We start from the raw sequence: 14,839 nt of genomic DNA, 5'->3' as shown, positions 1-14,839 counted from the left end.
TTTTGTACTACAAGTCAAAAATACAGGCAAGACTTCATACCAGAAAAAAATTTAAACACCAGGAAGACCTATAAAATAAGAAGTAATATCGATAAGTAACAGCTCCTACACTGACCATGTCCCAGTGGTAGTTTTGAAAGAACAGATGTCTGGGTATTATTAGGTAATAAATTGCAATGTGTTTTTGAAAATTATAATTTGAGTACTTGGCTACTGTATCAAAATTCAGCAGGGAATGAAAATGCTCTTAAGACTAAGGTCTTTTATCAGCTGGCTCCCAGAAACCTCCTTGACTATGCAAAATTTGAACTCAGTGAATGGCTGTATATAGTAGCACCTGTTAGTGAAAAATACTAGACACACATGGGTATTTCAACAATCTACAAAGAATACCACAATGCAGTAAAATCTCTGTTCTCACTTGTCAAATAAATAAGAAACAGTCACAGTTTATTTGAAGTTATGGACCCTTTGCTACAAGATGTTCAACTAAAGAAGACCCTTCAGATAGCAGAATTTTCATTTGACCCAAGTAAGACATGACAAAAGCACTGAAATACCAATGTCTTTTTTTTTGTCTTTAGAACAAAGAAAGAAATTTATATTGTTTTCTTTTATCTGAATCATGCTCTTTCTACTAATTCTGTGTCTATCCTGTGCCAAAATGTTACTCAGCCCTCAGAGGGAACTTTGGTGGGGCCTGAAAAGAAGCTATTCATTACCAGCCCGGCAAGAGAGGATTTATTGGGATACTGCCAGGGACCCCAGCCCTTTGCATATCTGCATAGTGTGTTCAGTTATACTTGGTGGAAACATCTGAGATGTTATGTCAGTATTTTTTCTTTGTGCAGTTTGCACATCGCTTTTGTCACATTTAAGGGAAATATTTTTTTCCCTGATGTGAAATGACACTGACATCAACTTCTATTATTGTTAAACCAATCATGTTCTTGATGAATATGTCTATCAGAGTCCCATAGGTTAAAACCAGTTTCTTATTGTTGTTACACTGTATTCAAGTGCAATGTATCAGTTTTGAATACACACTCTTACTTCTCTGTAAGAAATAAAGGTTAGTAGATTGGTAGGTTGGCAGATTTTTCTGCTTGATTAGCAAATATTTATCAACAACAGAACAGATTTTCTCAGCTAGAAGAAAACAGCAAAGACTAGTTCATTCCACAGTCTGCCCAGAAGGTTGAATGTTATAAATTACTTTGTTGACCCCTGGTTTGCTCAGCATCCTGTGCTTCAGTGAACTGAGCAATCAACATATGCTAAATACAGGTAAGGGAGCTATTCACAGCATAATATTACTGCTGTGCCAGCATACCATTTTATCACGATGCACAATTTCAGTTTTTCTGGTGGATACATTTATTTTTTAAAGGCCTGGACCAAACTGAATCTTCTGTGGCACAGGTTGTATAGTTGTAGGTATCTGTATGCACTTGTTTGTATATGGTTACACATAAACAAATTTGAGCTGTAATTCCCGTGGAGGTTACATCTTGTCACATCAAATACAATTCTAAGTCTAGATAGTATATAAGAAAAAAATGTTGTTTCTGACCTGCTACTGGATATAAATCATCCAGTATAATTCATGATGTGTCACTGAACGCACATGCAATTTGGTGAAACAAATATGGGACAGGAGCACCTTGCGTGGTAGAGGCAACTCTAGAGACAAAAGGTACATTAAATATATTTCTGTCATTGCAACACCTAAAAAGTAGAAATAGATTTGCTTCTTGCCTTAAATTAATGCTTTCAGTGCACAGTTTAAATCAAGGCACACAGAAAACTGCACTGAGTTCTGTTTGTATGTTTTTCACATTACACACTGTACTCAGCACTGGTGAGGCCATACCTTGAATATTGTGTTCAGTTTTGGGGCCCTCACTATAAGACAGAGCTTGAGGTGCTGAAGAGAGTTCAGAGAAGTGCAATGAAGCTGGTGAAGGGTCTGGAGCACAAGTCTGACGAGGAGCAGCTGAGGGAACTGGGGCTGCTCAGCCTGGAGAAAAGGAGGCTGAGGGGAGACCTTATTGCTGTCTACAAATACCTGAAAGGAGGTTGTAGCATGGAGTGTGTTGGTCTCTTCTTTCTAGTAACAAGTGATAGGATTAGAGGAAATGGCCTCAAGTTGCACCAGGGAAGGTTCAGATTGGTCATTAGGAAACATTTCTTCACAGAAAGGGTTGTGGAGCACTGGAACAGGCTGCCCAGAAAAGTGCCTGAGTCACCATCCCTGGAGGTGTTTACAGGAGGCATAGATGAGGTTCTTAGGGACATGGTTTAGTACTAGAGTTAGATTATGGTTGGACTTGATGATCTTAAAGGTTTCTTCCAATTAAAATTATTCTATGATTAAGGGTAATATTTTCTAGGTAACTCTCATAATATGTTTGAATAATTCATTCTGTAATTAGCAAAATCACCCATATTCAAAGGAAATTCAAAGTATGGAGAGGAATGTTCTGTTTTTACTTTGAGTGAACTTTAATTAAGCCACTAACTTCAGAAGCAAATACTGTGTAATGAAAGAAGAGCTTCTCTATCCCTACATAGTTCCAATGTGTCAAATATAGATTTTCAGTGTTTTGTTGGTTGATTTAATCCATACTGGCTTTCTGAAAAATTTCTGGCATCTTTTGTATCATATATACATTAAAGGCTGTTTCAAATATTGAAAATTTTAAGCTTAAGTAGTTGTAGAACATTTTCAACAGTGTTCCTGGACTTTCTGATTTTATTAACTAAATCTACAAGAATTAGGATTACAGCTATTCTCCAAAAGCATAATAAATTTAGGACTACTCTCTTCCTGAGAGGGAAGGGGAGAAAGAGGGTAAAAATGTCCATTAAAGCAAAAGAATAACATGGAGATTTATCAGAAAATATAATGTGGATAGAAAGCTGTTCTTGTCAAGATAAACAATCCTATGTGTATGTTCCATGCAAAATAATTGATTTATTGTTTGAGAAAGAATTGTAAGGTCAAACAGCAATAAAAATTACAGCCTTCATTATACAGAATCATAGAATAGTTTGGGTTGGAAGGAACCTTTAAAGGCCATCTAGTCCAACACCCTATAATGAGCAGGCACATCTTCAACTAGATCAGGTTGCTTGAAGCCCCATCCAGCTTGGCCTTGAATGTCTCCAGGGATGGGGCACCTATCACCTCTCTGGGCAACCTGTGCCAGAATTTACCACCCTCACTGTAAAAAATTTCTTCTCCATGTCTAACCTGAATCTTCCCTCCTTTAGTTTAAAACCGCTACCCCTTGTCTTATCATAACAGGCCCTGCTAAAAAGTTCATCCCCATCTTTCTCATAGGCTTCTTTTAAGTGCTGAAAGGGCACAATATGGTTTCCTTGGAGCCTTCTCTTCTCCAGGCTGAAAGCCCCTACTCTCTTAGCCTGTCCTCAGAAGACAGGTGTTCCAGACCTTTGGTCATTTTAGTGGCCCTTCTTTGGACCCACTCCAATGTCTCTTTTTCCATTTCCTAAACAAGGAATAAATTGTCACATATTTCATTTTATTTTATTTTTTTTTAATTTAGTTGTTAAAAAAATGTTCAACTTGTCTGAATATAATTTTTTTATATCTAATATAAACAGGAGCAGCACCTGTGTTTATGATGAAAAAAGACACTGAAGATACCTCAGTGTGATACAAAAGAACACACTTAAGTTACTGGTAGCTTTGCTACTTTAAAATATGATGGAATAAGTATCAATATAATTAAAAGTAATGGAAATTATTATGACAATGTATAATATGACGTATAATACATTAGCCAAAATGCTGCTTTATGCTGGAAACATTTTGCTGGCTCAGAGGAAATAATCATCCTGGTTCTTGGAACATTGGAGACCAATGATGTTTAGGGTCTTATTTCAAAGGATGTAGGCTATGCATTAGAATCTGTGAATTACTTAAGCTATTTAATCAGTGACTTTGAGTATTCATAATATTTTTTTTGAAAAAAAAAATAAACCTGGCATACACTACATTTTACCTGAAATAAAACTAACAGTGGTGGGTCTAATGTTTTTTAACTGGTTGAGATCTCAAAAGAAAATTCTGTAGTAGACTCAATTGTGCATTTATATGCATCTATAATGGAACAGAAAATTTGAAGAAAGTCATATAAAACAACAGCTGTGTAGCTTATTTATGTTCAAGATAGTACTGCCAAGACATGATTATTTGTTAAATATGTTATTGTTTTGTACACTGTTATTCTCTAAACATGGCATGGCATGACTACAGTCCAGTATTAAGATAGGGTGACAACAAAAGATTCAAGTGAGTTATATAAATTGTGGTGGGGAACTGCAGCACTATCCCCAAGGTAAGAGCTGACTTTGAGTAGAACAAAGTCCTACCAGACTGCTACATCTTACATCTCTTCTACATTGTTACACTGACCACAAAAAAACACAAAAAAAACCCCAAAAAACAAACAAACAAACAAAAAACAAAACAAAAAACCAACCAACCAACCAACCAACCAAAACCAACAACCCCCCCCAACACAACAACAAGAACAACAAAACAGGAAAAAAAAACCCAAACAAAAAAACCCAAACATTAAACAAGTATAAAAATAAGGTAATTTGAATTTTATTTTTCAAGTAGAAGTCTCCTAGTTTGAGCAATAGTTGAAGTTTTGAATATAGCTTTTTTATTTTTTTCCTAAAGATTCTGTTTTAAAATTATGTAATATTTTCACACAATGTATAGCATTTCTCCCTGGATTTTTGTGTAGATCTAAAATGTCTTAAGATATCTTACGAAAGTATGATGGATAGTTAGAGAAGTAGGAAAAACCAGTGATATTCCTCAGATTTGCATAGCCAGTAAGACTGGACTTAGAATTACTGTCTGAAAAATGTTCATGGCTGAAGCATTCAGCGATTCCTCTTGAGATTGTTAAACCATGACAGAGTCAAAGAAAATGCATTAAGGTAATCCAGAGTGGAGAATTACAGTATGACATTTATTTCTTGGTGGTTGTCAATATGCATACTCTTATGCCAGGGTTTATACGAAGTAATGAAAGATCCCTCTCCTCAGTTAGAGTTTGAACTGTTTTGCATGACAAAAGCTTGTGAGTTAATGCTGACATCCTGTAATGCCTGACATTCACTTAACAATGTAAAGAATTAGAACAAATGGTGTTAGGCAGAAAGAAAGCAGTATGTACAAATCATATCTAACTATGTTACATATAAATCTAAAACAAAACAGCAAACGTACCATTGTGTATCAACCACACAAACTGACAGCAGTTCTTGCAGTAGGGCTTCTCAGTAGAAACACTCAGTTATGAAAACAGGTAAAGAAGTTCATGGGTTTCATATATATTTATATATATAGTTATGAACAAAAGAAATTGGTAGAATTTTTAGTGCCTAAGAGAATTACATAATTATCAGACCAAGGATCTAATATCTGATTTTTTGTTGTTGTTTTATTTTAGACAGAAATGTAATATAGTTAGATGACATCTGTACATACTGTTTTCTCTCTGTTAGTACATTTTTTTTTTTAATTCTTTATGTTGTTAAGAAGTTCAATATGTCCCAGGAATGTTGCCTTTGCTGCACTTGGGCAAGACATTTATAAAAATAAACTAGAGTGGGGAGGAAGTTGCACCTTATGCTAGGGGTGTGGGATGTTGGTGTATATCTAGTTTCTTCCCAGAAAAGTGAAGTCACTTTACTGTGCCATGTTACAGTAAAGCACAACTTTTTTTTTTTAATGATATTCTTCAACAGTACAAAAATTACTTGTAACAAGATTTACTACCTGTATCTTTGCACCACTTCACTGATGCCATCTTCCTAGTCCAATGAAACTGGAAGTTAGTCATGTCAGGTAACTAGTAAGGAGTTGTTCAAGGCCTTAGATATCTTGTGACAGTCAGACAATATCTGGATTTGCAATGCAAAAGGAACATGTCTATGCCAGGAGTGCTATCTCTGACCTTCAAAGTCATGTCTGCATGAAACATCTGCTTGGAGGGGGTCCTGGTCATGCAATTTAGAAATTATTTTCTTTTTTTAATGGACACTGTAGAGCTTTCATGTTTTGTTCCAGCTTTACTAGTTATAAGCAGCTTCATAACAGCTGTAATTCTCACTACTGATAGTTGGTTTATTGGCATAAGGTAATAAAGAGTACATACTGATCACAATGCTTCAATTTTGCTAGTTAAGTTCTATACTTCGCTTCAAGATGTTGTTTGAAAATGATCAAGGAAGTGCTTGATGTACAACAGTGCATAGTATTAATGGGAAAACATCCAAGATTGTGTACTTTGAATGTCATCCCAGCTTACCTGAAGCTGCTTCAAATTTTCTGTGTCTCAAAATATGGCAGTAACCTTGAAAGTTGGTTTCTCTGTAAGATGTTTTCTTTTGATTTTATTTCAGAAGATAATTTCAAATGCTTCCAGCTCAGGATATTTTATGTTACTATGATTCTATGAAATAAAGAGAGTATCTGTCTATCTATCTATCTGTCTATCTATCTGGACTGACAGGCAGGGCTCGAAGAGTTCTAACAAATGGGATTATGGTGGGCAGGCGACCAGTCACTAGCAGAGTTCCACAGGGATCCATTTTAGGGCCACCACTCTTCAATGTCTTTATAAATGACTTAGACTCAGGACTAGAGGGATTACTTAGTAAGTTTGCCAATTACAAATAATTGGGATGAGCTGTCGACACTCTCAAGGGCACAGAGGCCCTGCAGAGGGATCTGGACAAATTGGAGAATTGGGCAATCACCAGCTGCATGAAGTTCAACAAGGACAAGTACCAGATTTTGTACTTGGGACACAGCAACCATGGCTGTACATACAGACTGGGGAACAAGATTCTGGAATGCAGTTCAACAGAAAGAGATTTGTGGGTTCTGGTTGATGGCAATTTGAACATGAGTCGACAGTGTGCCCTGGCAGCCAAGAGGGACAACTGTGTCCTGGGGTCCATCAAGCACAGCATTGCCATCTGGTCCACGGAGGTGATTATCCCGCTTGACTCTGCACTGGTGCAACCTCACCTGGAGCACTGTGTGCTGCTCTGGGCACCACAGTATAAAAAAGGATTTAAAGCTACTGGAGAGTGTTCTCAAGAGGGCTACAAAGTTGGTGAATAGTTTGGAGAGGAAGCTGTATGAAGAGCAGCTAATGTCACTTTGTTTGTTCATCCTGGAGAGGAGGAGACTAAAGGGAGACCTCATCATGGTCTACAGCTTCCTCACAAGGTGGGGGAGGGAAGGTAGGGGCTGATCTCTTTTCTTAGATGACCAGTGACAGAACCTGAGGGAATGTCAGTAAGATGTGCCAGGGGAGGTTTAGGCTAGACATTACGAAAAGGTTCTTCACCCAGAGGGTGGTGGAGCACTGGAACAGGCTCCCCAGGGAGGTAGTCATGGCCCCAATCCTGACAGTATTCAAGAAGAGACTACACACATGATGTGAACTGTGGAGCTGTCATATGCAGGGACAGGAGCTGGACTTGATGATCCTTGTGGGTCCCTTCCAACTCAGGACATTCTTTGATTCTATGAAATAGTTAGACAGATGATAGATAGACAGATGATACACAGATAAATAGACAGACAGACAGGTAATTATTCCATCCACTTTCTTTTAAGTTACAAGTTTTCCTTTGCTTGTGTACAAGCCAATGAGTTTGTTGGTATTTCCAGTTGAAAGTTACACTGACTTCAGAACTGGCCCTATACACATGTCAGCACAGCTGTGTTGCACAGAACTGAGAACTATTGATTGGTCTTAGGAAGCAAGGAGGAGCAAAGCGCTACAGTGTATTTTCAGTAATTTTTAGAGCTTGATGAAGCCTATGTATACCTGTGAAAACATTTTTATGTAACAATTAAAAGTAAGATAATGTATTACTTTTTTATTTTCTGGCATACATAATTTTCACAGGGTGCAAAATATTTATACTATCATTGTTAAGCATTCCAGGTGACAAAGAACCATTATTACTGATTATTACACAGTATTAAGAACAAACATTATTTCATTATGTTCAAGGAAAAAAAATAGTGCAGTAGTTTTTGACAGTTAATTGTGTTTACTTTGACATTTTGCACAATGATGAATTTGTGGGGGCATTTGTGTGTGTGTGTGTGTGGGGGGTGTTTATTTGTTTGTTATGTTTTGTATTTTGTTGTTGTTTAATATTTCATAACTGGAGGAAAGAAACAAAACTTCAGAGTCCCTTCTCCTAAATCAGTTACGAAGATTTCTGGGAGGAAAAAGAGATGTATAAGTAATTAAGATGTTGCCGTAGCTCTGTTACTGCTGTAAATACATTAATTCTCAGTGTTAGAAATCTGACAGAGAAGAACAGTGAGATACTTCCCACTGTCAGCTACTCTGAAGGACTTTGTTCACTTACTTTATACTCCACAAACCAGTGTTAGTAATTGTTGTGCAGAGAAAGTTTTATCCATGCCTTATTTCTGAGCCATACAAAATCAGCATTTTTTACAGCAATAGCACTTTTGGCTCAGTTCTAAATATTTTGAAATTCAAGAAATCCTAAAAATTTTAAGAGATTTCTCCAAACTGTACTGCATGCTTCAGTGGTATTTTTTTGCATGCTGCACAGCAAAACCTTTCTGCTGTCTCATTACGTTTAGCAAATGATGTAAATCAAATACTTTCAATATCAAGGAAAATAAAATTTTGTTGTTAGGATCCTGACATCTGATGACCTGCTGATCTGCATTTCCTGGTTGCACGATTTTCATAATTTTTACCCTCGAGTGGCTTCAGATCACTTTTCTTCTGTGGAACAAAGAGGACATGGTTGGGTGCTACATGCTATATTGTTCAAACTTGTAAATTCACTATAACAAATATATATACACCTGTGTGGAACAAAGACAATAAAGGATAAGCTTAAATATAGGTAGATGTAGAGATACATGCATATATATATATGTAGATGTAGATTTAACCCAGGGGTTGTATGCAAATATGAGGAATATGCTGGCTGCTCTTTAAATGCAAGTTACATGGCTAGGTACAACATAAGCAGGAGTTGGGAAAGACCCCCATATGCTAAGTTACGTGTTGTTTTTGTTTTGTTTTGTTTTGTGTTTTGTTTGTTTGTTTCTTTTCTGGCAAAGCAATTAAAAGCAAGTGATCTTGCTTTTTATCACATTATGATGTATATTCTAGTCTGTATTGTTACTATTTGTCTTTAAAATGTTTTGACTATACATACATAAATTGTTTTTGTAAACTTCTTTCCTTCTAACATCTAGACATATGGATGATTCCCTGCATACATTGTAGAAAAACTTGAAAAAGGAAAAAAAAATCTTAATTATTTCTTACTGGAGTATGTGTCTGAATAACTGTTTTTTATTAATCTTTGAACATTCATCAAAGACAAATTATTTATTCATGCTTAATAGAACATTGCAGACTGTTGCAGGTTCCATTAGCTGAAGTTTGAGTGACTTCCATTTGTCATAATAACACTTTATATTTATACAACAATTTTCATTCAAAAGTATTTCAAAGTGCTTTACATAGTGTGTTTATGTAAGGGATAAATTAACCAGCCAGTAAATTAGAGTTACCTCTGGAATGAAACTCTGCAGAAACTTCGTGACAAGAATCTTATATGAGTTAAGTTTTTTTTTGTTGTTTTGTTTTGTTTTGTTGTTTTGTTTTGTTTTGTGGGGGCTTTTTTGTTTTTTTTTTTTTGTATGTTTTTAATGAAATTTCACTGATTTCAAGGAAGCAGGGCATACAATTGAAATAAACCCTATTTTATAGAGCAGAAAACAGTCTTACAGCTAGACAGCTTGACTCCAGCAAAGAAGTGGTCTCTGTGACTAGATTCTGCTGCAGACCTGTCATCTTCAGGCAATTTGTTTATTCTGGTTTAGGCCTCAAACGAAGTCAGGATAACTAATGACTCCACCAGCTCAGCTTTGGTGACTGTTCATGTACACCGTTAATTACCTGAAATGCCAGAAAGTCATGGTTAACTTTAGCTGCCTTCTAGGAACAACAAAGACCTTTTCTACTGATGGTAAGCTAATTTGTATGATGCTGTGTTTGCTATGTGCTAATAATGTAGTTACTGAAGAACATCTGCCTTGAGCCTGAACCATCAGTTATGTATCTCAGAAATAATACTTAATTCATTTAACCTTTTGACATTTTTTATTATTTTGCATGATCCTCAAACTAAGACTGTTTCCTGCTTATACAACACTAAACACAACGCCTGCAGATCTTGGTTGAAATCCATGTCCTGTTTAAAAGAACAAAGATTTTCATTGTATGCCATGATATAGTTGCTATAAGCTCATTCATAATCTGTATTAAAACCAAAAAAGGACATAATTGTTTAGCTTTTTAAAAATGTATAAATAAATATATTCCAGTTTGGTCAGATTATTCTCCTACATCATGAATGTAGACCAGCACAAAGGGTGTCAGTCCCTTTATTTTTTTTTTTCTTGTTTTCTTGAATGGAGCTGGTAGTATAGGATTCTCTCCAGGATAAACAACATGAAGTAGCAAGTTGGTCATGGTGGGCAAAGTCATCTACCAACACGGGATTTTTTTCTTTCAAGGTTGGCAGGAATAAGAAAATTCATCAAAACTAGAACAAGTGGACAAAAATTTTGCATGTCTTTTGACACACATGTTTCTTCGGGCCTCACCTCAGCTCCATGCAGTGCTTGCAACCATCTTTCTGTGATTTATGACAAATATATTAGTTTTTCTTAATCTTCATTTGACTATTCAGTAGTTATTTCTAATTCCCACAAGGGATAGTACAAACTTCACAACTGATTCCAGGTGGAGTGGCGCAATGAATTTACAGGAACTACTAAAGGAGCAACAGGCAGAATGAAGGACATTAGAATTTAGTCCCCAGTAACCTCAGTGCAGCTACTCACACGAGTGCAGAATTGAAACTACCTTTGTTACTTACTTTGTGCCATGGAGAGACATCAAAAGACCTTGGTGACATACTCTACCCTTCTGAAAGAAAGCTGTGTAAGTGAAGAGTATGTCTGTTCTTTATATTTATCAGTACAATATAACAGTACTCAACAGGATCTTTTTTTTCAATGCTGGCTGTGCTGTTGGTCATAGTTACTGGAATAAATAAGCTTAAGCTTTTTGTACAGTAGTGGTGCTTCATATCCAGTCTGATCAGACTGTTGACTTAGTAACCGTAGAGATTACTCAAAAGTAACTGTGTTCTTCCTGAACGTTGTTCCCTGCTTCTCCTTTACAAGGCATGAGATAACTTCAAAACATAACCATCTAACTGGCAATGAAAGAACTATCATCTTTTACTTTAATAAATAAAGACTTGTAGTTGCTTTGCACTATTAAAATGAAATGGTCGGTACCCAGAATAAATTCATTCAAGAAGGACTTTTTTTTTTTTTTTTGGTAACAAGACTACTACCCAGCTATATCTTTTTAATGCAGCTTGCTGTGTGATATCATAGGAGGAAAGAGCCCCCTAATGGTTTCAACTTACCTAGGAAAAGAAAAATAAATTTCACTTTCTGTGAGTTCAAGCTGGAAATCAATTCAAAATTAGTTTCAAATTTCAAAAAGGCCAGATTAGTCTTTTTGAGAAAAAGGTGATACAACTGAACCAGTTTAAAATGTTGCAAAAGGTCCAGATTAATAATATCATAGACTCAAAAGAAAATGCACAATTTGTAATATGTAATCTCTTAAAATCTTTCTGATTTGAGTTTTTTCAGCGATTTTTCCTGAATCTGGCAAAAGAAGATGCTTACACTGTTAATCTTGAATGTGGAAATGAATAACACATTTCATGAGTATAAGCTTCATTAGTTGTTTGGCTGTCTGATTTTATTTTCTATATATATATAAAAAATAATATTCAAATGGAATATTCCCTTTTCAAAAATAAACACTTTTTAACATTATTTGGATTTTCATGGTTAGGACATAAACATGAATGTTAACAGATACTAGTCTGGAGGAAATCATATCACTGTCTTTAAAATCACAGACCTGACATGATTATATTTCCAATCTAAAAATTATAAGGTATATTTAAAGAGTATAGATACAGTAAGCAAGGAATGAATAAGATTTATAAGAAAGCTTTTGAGCATCTATAAAGGGTTATTTTTAGAAGTCGAACTGCACATGAAATATTTTGAGACAGGCCTTAAGTTTTGTAAGGAGAAAAAGTGAAGTAGATATGCAGCTACCTTACCTCCTTATAAAATTAATCTGTATTTGATAGTTCTAACTCTCAATACACGGTTCAATTAGTTAAAATATGAAGAGTTTATCTCCATTATTTATGGTCAGAGTCTGACACTGACTCCATAGTAAGTGCATGCAGTCCTCACCTCTGGCAGTATTTCTTGGAGTAAAATACTACTTAATGAGATATAAGATTGCAAAATGTGTCCCCCAAGTGATTTTCTTTCTACCTGGAAAGAATTTCAGAGGTAATATTGAAATTCCTGATATGGCTCAACTATGTGTATAATAAACAATGTAGACATTATTCACAACTAAAATATAAAGAAATAAAACAGCACAGAAGCTATAGTTTAAGCAAGCCTTTGGCTTTGACTCACCAGTTTACTTCTTGTTTTGCCAGTGCTTCTTCACATAATGCATTATAGAAAATGAAGCTGCATCTTAGGCCTTGAACATTTTGCTCATGTGGTCACTTAGACACCCATTCAAATTATGATTAGTTTAAAAAAAAAAAAAAAATCTACACTTATAATGTATTTTACAAATTACAAATAGTCATTCTGGTAACCATGAGGATTTCACTTCACATTTGGGATTTTTGTGTTTTATAGAAATTTGTAAAAAATGCATGGGTAAAGAAAGAGAATAAAGTGCTTTTCTATATTTGTGATGTTTTTGTCATTGGATAAAATGGATTACAGTTACGTGCATAGTGTAGCAGCAATAGCTTTCTGTAGGCAATTTCTTTACTGGACAAAGCATTGAAAAGTTGTAATTGGCTGGTTGTAAATTTACTTAAATATTTGGGTTAACAGACTGATGCCTCTACTTCACTCAGAGTAATTACAATGGATGGCATAAGAAAAATCTCTTTCCACTTGAAGCGAGGAGCAGAGTGCACAAACTGATGAGGAAACTGGTGCAGATTATCACAGCTGGGAGGAATGTGTCACTAATGAACTGACAGTGCTGTCTTCTTAGTGCTATGCTCCCATGGCCTGTAAACCCAAAGTCAATCAACTTCCTGACTTGCTACGCAACAAAAAGCTGGGTTATTTCAGTTTGAGACTATCACCTTCAAAACCACAACAACCTATCAGAACCTATCACCTATTACAGCAAAGCCATTTCCAACATAGCCAAAGGAAAAATGTAGAAAGTTTATGTAGAACTAGGCAGTTAGGAGACACTGTTGTCAACGTCACAATAAAACAAGCAATCGGAATGGAATGAAGCAGCCACGGAATGGCTGCTTCAAACATGCAGCACAGTGTAACAGAACATCCCAGGTTTCATATTTCAGGTCATAAACCGTGATCTTCACTTTGCAGGCAGAATGTTAACAATAACTACTATATCTATAAAAAGATGGCAATCTAATGCTGTATTATTTAAGGCAGATCGTGCTTGCACAGCCGAAGTAAGATGCAGTCAAAAGACAGATACTGTTTCAAACTGCTGACAAGCACTGAGATATCCTCCAGGTAAACGTTCTCTCTACCTGGCTTCACAACATGTACAATAATGAATTAATAATGTGAAAGAGCTTGTGTGCTGTTATTACTCCAGACTGCTTAGCATGTATGAGATCAGTTACATTAAAACATCATGCAAGTTGTTAGAAATCATCTTTTCTAGCTGCTTCATTCCCATTTACTTGAAGGGTTAACTATGATAAATACAATGCACAAACCATGTCTTGTTCTCAATTGTCTTCAGCTGTACATAGTATTGGATAAATATAATCTGTGAGTGAAAGAATTATAAGTTAAATAAATACATTCTATAGCAGATGTCAAACCTTGTATTTAACATGCAAGATACAAAAAGAATAATTCAATTTTTTAGCTGCTTAGAAAAGCAGCTTCCCTTACCTGAAAGATCAAACTCTGTGTATCCTCAGTGCTATGTGAGCTGAGGGGACAGGATGAATATTTGTCTCCTGTATTTAGCCTTTTTTCAGAGATGCAGAACGTAAGAGATGTAATTATAAGTAAAATGAACTACTCCAATGTCAAGTCTGTTAACAGTTGCACTGGCTTAGAGCTGACATCCTCTTGCAAATGAAAAAAGGTAGCTCAGCAAGTTGTCCACTGAAGGAGCTCGATATTAGTGTTATCAGGCACCAGTACTCACATACTGATGCTGTAGCGTGTATAGTCTCCCTCTATTGCGTGCTTTCTCTCACTTGCTCTCCCTCTCTCTCACCCTGACGTTCACTGAGCTCTGAGTCTGAGCTGCTTCTGCTGCTGTATAATCAATCTAGCCTGTCTGAATCTAATAGGTCTCTATTTAACCAGCCAATCAATAGCACAGATTTCACTGCTGCTCTCCAGGGTCTTTTCCAGGAGTGGTACAAACAGTAAGAGTTTGACCAGCAGTTTAACCAAGTATTTTTCATCATTTTATCTCCCTTAAAGAAAAATTGTTCAGGAAAGCCCAGGTTCAAAGCTACCTTTCTCTCTGTTTTTTTTCATGAGAGTTATATAAACATGCACATTGTATTGCACTAGCATTCTGAACACTTATACATTTCTACCCATTCT

At 35.9% G+C, this 14,839-nt stretch overlaps 1 protein-coding gene across 1 annotated transcript in view; it reads right to left on the bottom strand.

Annotated features, from left to right (window-relative positions):
* CDH18 (cadherin 18) overlaps positions 1–14,521 on the bottom strand; it is a 552,389-nt gene extending 537,868 nt beyond the window's left edge. The window contains exon 1 of the mRNA XM_021283817.2: positions 14,168–14,521. The gene's annotated coding sequence lies outside the window, so the exon portion shown is untranslated. The remainder of the gene's footprint in view (positions 1–14,167) is intronic.
* Between the last annotated feature and the right edge of the window lie 318 nt (positions 14,522–14,839).

This window comes from Columba livia, chromosome 2 (assembly GCF_036013475.1).
Source record: "Columba livia isolate bColLiv1 breed racing homer chromosome 2, bColLiv1.pat.W.v2, whole genome shotgun sequence".
Taxonomy (NCBI): Eukaryota; Metazoa; Chordata; class Aves; order Columbiformes; family Columbidae; genus Columba; species Columba livia.
The sequence above is the reverse complement of the archived record's forward strand: the minus strand, read 5'-3'. Positions and strand labels throughout refer to the sequence as shown.